Raw genomic sequence first — 5,131 nt, 5'->3', positions numbered from 1 at the left:
TTCCGGTATCGATCAGTTTCTGGACCTCATCATTGATGACTTGGTTCCTTTCAGGAGCGAACTTGCGTCTTTTCTGCTTTACAGGCTTGTGAGCGGGGTCGACGTTGAGTTTATGCGTGATGACGTCAGGACTGATTCCTGTCATGTCTTCATGGGACCAAGCAAAACAATCTTGGTTAGCTTTAAAAATCAATAACTGACCTCGTATCTCTTGCGACAATGTCGCTCCGATTCGAACGACGCGATCGGGGATGGATGGATCGAGCATCACTTCATCCACGTCCTGCTCGCTGGGGGCGTCGGGCGCTGACCCATCCTTTAATTGCTAGATAGTCGCTTTTGGGGGTTTGAGTGACGAACTATAGCATTCCCTTGCAGACTTCTGCTCGCCCTTTATTTCTTGGACGCCCCATTTGGTAGGAAACTTCAGTGATTATGATAGGTTGAAGGGACGGCCTTCATCTTATGTATCCATGGGGTACCGAGAATGATATTGTACGCTGACGGGCAGTCCACAACGTTGAACTGGTTGGAGGTTGACGCCTTTGGCTAGCGTTGGCAGTGTGATCTCTCCGACAGTATGTTGAGCCTCTCCACTGAAACCTACAAAACAGTGATTTTTTAGTAATATCTTTATCGACAGACCCATACCTTCGAGGGCGCTTTTGAATATGATGTTGGCTGAGCTGCCCCCATCGACAACACTCGCTTCAACAAGCAGTTGCTGACAGTCAGGGATATGACTAATCCGTCATGATGCTCCACGTCGCAGACGTCGTCATCGTCAAAGGTTATCGCCATGCTTCGAGCTTGCGTCTCTCAGCTGACCTGCAAGATTTATAAACGGCGGACGAGGGGTACCCTCCTTGCTAGCCTTTTGGCTGCGGAATACGTTAGTCCACATACATCAGATCCACCAGAGATGACGTTGATTACCTTTACTTGTGTGGGCGACGCAGGAGGGTCGGACTGCGCGGTATTTCTTCCGAAGGACGCTTTACCTTTGTCGCTCAAGAGGTCCTTAAGATGCCCCTTATTGAGCATGAACGCAACTTCTCGTCGCAACGCAATGCACTCCTCCGTCTTATGGCCATGGTCATGATGGAACTGACACCACTTTGTTTGATCTTTTTGCGCTTCCGGCGGTCGCTCTTTTTGGCCAACGAACTGGCGCTCCGATTTTGGATAAGGCATTCACGACACCTCCGACGTCAGCGGAAAATCCGTAGGAGTCTAGAGCAGGGAAGGTTGGCGACTCCGTCCTCGTGCTGTTACCTGCACTTTCGACAACGTCAGTAACATTATTTACCTGGTTTGAACGGCTATAAGGGTGACTTCGCCAGTTGTTCTTCTTAGGGACGAAAGCCTTCCGTCAGCAGGAGTATCTGGTGCGCGTCGGGTGGATATGGTGTTGAGGATGGCATCGTCTTCCTCCAACCTCATCTGTGCTAACGCTCGCGACTTGACTTCCTCAAACGTCTGGCACGGGTACTTCGTCAAACGATTGTATAGCTTCGATCGCAAGATTAATCCTTTCCTGAAACATTCAATAGCAGTCTTAGTATCAAGATCTTTAATGCTAATCATTTCTTTGTTAAAGCGATTATAATAATCGCGAACGGATTCTTTGGGTCCTTGCACGACGCCATATAGGTCGCTCGTCTGCTTTTCCAGGCTGCGACTGCCTTCGAATTCTCATAGAACTTATTGACTAGGGTGGAGAAATTGCCAATGCTTCCTGGCTTGAGAGATCCGACCACTTGAGAGCGGGACCGGTGAGCGTGGCTCCAAAAGACTTGCACATGCAGGCCTCTACCAAATGCCAGGGAGTGACGCTTGCCACATTTGTTGCTTTATTGCGCGACGTGCTCGCCTGGATCGGTTGAACCATCATAACTAGCAGCTAGGGTAGGCAGGTTGAGCTTCTTGGGGAGCACGGCCCTTGAGATCCTATCGACGAAGGGTGACTCTGCATAGCCGTCGGGATGCTCCACGATGCCTGGTGTTGGGGCTCCAGGGAGCTGGGACATGAGCTTCATCAAGCGCTTGTTTTGCTTTTCGATTTGAGCCATGCGCTTTGTCATAAGATTCGCTTCTCCTTCGCCTTGGTCGTTCTCTTCATTGTTCAAGGGCTCTTCATCCTCGGGTTCTCGTCGTCTTCAGGCTCTTCATCATCTGACTCAGAAAGGTTCCCCATCAAAGGGATGTCATTCAGATTTTCTCGACGCCGAACTTTCGAAGCCCTGGACGATGCTAACTCCTCTTGCAATTTCTGGATCCTCTCCTACGATGTCGTAAAGTCGGTAGTTAGACGCTCATTAGCTTGCTTTATTTCGAGCATTTCTGCTCTCATTTGTTCGTACTGCCTTCACATTTCCTCGAGGTTAGGTGTTTCTCCCATTTGACGGATTTTGAATAGTAGATGGTCTGGTTATGCCCTACGGTGGGCGCCAAATTGTTTATGCTAAAATTTATCACTTTTGATGAAATTGAAGTTTGTGGGACGTGTCAACCAGATGATGTTAAAGTCGATGCGACAAAAGAATGTAATGGGGAGTCAAAGGGGATGAACACACAAAAGTGGTGACGCGGAAAACCCTAATGAAGATGGGTAAAAAACCGCGGGTGATTGGAGATCCACCAAACTAATATAGTTCACTATCTTTCTTCGTGACTGATCGTCGTTTACAAGAATGTTTAGTTCACTCTAATGTCTTTTCTCTCAATATTGCCTAAAAAACATGTCATTGACCTCTCTCTACCTTTTATATGCCTTCTTCTTTCTTTGGCTTTTTCCCCTAACGAATACAATAATCAATTCACTAATTATTACATTAATCTCTATGCTTGAATCATAAAGAATCTTCTATGCTCACGCTCCTGCGTCTTCAATGTTGTCCTTTCTAACGGGTGAATTTATGGCTTAAAATGCTCTTGCCTCATTTGGCCTGACCGTTACCATTCAATGCACAGCTCTTAATTGTACATCCTCCGCTATGTCTTTGGCTTGCAGCTTCTGTGTCTTTACGTCAGATGATACTACGTCATTGAATCATCGCGTCATCGCGTCAATGTCATCCTGTCAAAAAATTCAGCCATAACACTTATCAACCACAATACTGGTGCTCATGAAAAAGTTTAATACCAGTGGATTTGGAAGTCTAACCTCTCTCCTAAGATCAAAAATTTTTCGTAGAAAGCTTGCATGATGGTCTTCCAACTAAGGCGAGGTTGGAACAAGTGCATATTTATACTCCTCCGCAATGTGAATTCTGTAACTGTGCTTCGGAGACAGCTTCTCATCTTTTTTTCAATGCTCGGTCACCTTCGATATTCTCCATCAGCTTGATGCGGATTATGGGTGGCCCCAAATTCCGATTTCTACTAATTTGGACTCTTTTAGAGATAACTTAAAAGTTTGTGTTGATTCACTAGGGGTTTCCAAGACTTGCCATCACAACAAGAATGCCAGCACACAGTTGCAAAAGATAATCTGTTGGTTACAAGATGGGGTAACTGTATTACCAAACAAAGCGCTAATTAACGTCCAATCTAATTCCATACGAAAGAACTTACCAAACAGTACAGAGAAGACGGATGAAATTTTTGCAAGAATATAAATTTACACTAAATTCGTGACAACATGAACTGAATCGAACTTCTTTTTGTACATTCCAAGCACCATAACTGTTATATAAATTTATGTGATCTTGGTTACAAGATACTGAATTGAAAATTTAGTCTACACTCCAGGGTCTGAAAATAACATCAAAAGGGCAAAGAGAACTACTCTAAGAAAAGAGAACATTAGATCAGAAGCCGCAAAAACCCCTTCGACGATCTGTTGTAGTCCATTGTTTGATTTCAAAAATTAGATCAGCTCAAAAATCAGACTGTGCTCCCACCGCCGCCTCCACCATTGTGCTCCCGCCGCCGCCTCTGTGCTCCCACCGCCACCGCCGTGTCTGGAAAAATAAAGCATTTGGACTCATTACACTTGCCATTTGGAAAAATAAAACTGTATTACCAAACAAAATCAGACTCTTTTCCAACCCAGATCTAAAAATTAAACTAAAATTAACAAAAATAATTAAATGCCCAAATCACTGAAACCTAACCTAGATCTAAAAATAATCCCCCAAAAAAATCACCACACCCAGAAAAACCGCCAATCCACCCAATTACCCCTACCACCCAAAAACCCCAATTACCCAGAAAAAAACCCCACCCACCTAGACAACCCACCCACGCAAACCCAACCCACCCCACCCCACGAACCAAAAAACCAGAAAACCCACCGGATCCACCAAAAAAACCCACCCAGACACCCTAAAAACTTGATATGGAACTTTCGCTGCTGACCGGAGTTCTTCGATGAACGCGACAAATGAACGCGACGAACACTTTTTAAGCGGCGACGAACACTTTTTAAGCGGCGCAAACAGTTTCATTGAACGCGACAAAAGCGATGGATGGTTCGGAGTTCGACGATGGTTTGTTGGCGGTTGAGGCTTTGTTCTGATCTCGTGGTGGTTCGAAGAGGAGAGAGAGGGGAGGGAGGGCCGCGTAGGTGAGAGAGGGAGAATGGGGGTTTGGCAGGTGAAAGAGGAGGGAGTTAGGGTTTGAGTGAGGAATGAAGAGCGACTTATATGAGGAGAGAGAGAAGGCAAAGGGGTAGGAATATGGTCGATTTTAATATGGAGTATCATTATTACCGTCCGCTATATTGGACGCTAATTAATTTAATTCGGACGGTAATTAGCGTCCGGTTAAAATTCGGACGCTAATTTTAGAGAAACGGACGCTAATTTGCGTCTGATTGTTATCGGACGGTAATTTCGAATTTAACGTCCGCTTACGGTGCCGGACGGTAAATTCTGGCGCTAAAAGCGCGGATTCTTGTTGTGCATTTAGCTGTCGTTTGGTGGCTTGTTTGGTTCACCCGGAACAAAACTATATTTTCACGAGAATCATTTAATGTTCGCAAAATTAGTATCCTTGTGCATAATTTTGTCAAAGATTGGAATCTGTGTGTTTCTAGTAATTTTTGCCTGGAGCCTCGCAAGCTAGGCGGTTTGGTGGGGCTTAATGCTAATGCCAGGAATTGTGCGGTTTGGGTTCCTCCTCCGGA

General features: G+C 45.4%; 1 long non-coding RNA gene across 1 annotated transcript; it reads right to left on the bottom strand.

Annotated features, from left to right (window-relative positions):
• Positions 1-3,622: 3,622 nt before the first annotated feature.
• LOC130591547 (uncharacterized) lies at positions 3,623-4,388 on the bottom strand. Its single transcript, XR_008969305.1, has 2 exons — positions 4,299-4,388; positions 3,623-3,965 (listed from the first exon to the last, which is right to left on the bottom strand). It is a non-coding gene; the product is annotated as an uncharacterized LOC130591547 (long non-coding RNA).
• Between the last annotated feature and the right edge of the window lie 743 nt (positions 4,389-5,131).

The sequence above is a fragment of the Beta vulgaris genome, chromosome 5 (genome assembly GCF_026745355.1).
Source record: "Beta vulgaris subsp. vulgaris cultivar EL10 chromosome 5, EL10.2, whole genome shotgun sequence".
NCBI classification, from domain to species: Eukaryota; Viridiplantae; Streptophyta; class Magnoliopsida; order Caryophyllales; family Amaranthaceae; genus Beta; species Beta vulgaris.
Note: the sequence above shows the minus strand (reverse complement) of the source record. Positions and strands in the feature narration are given on the sequence as shown.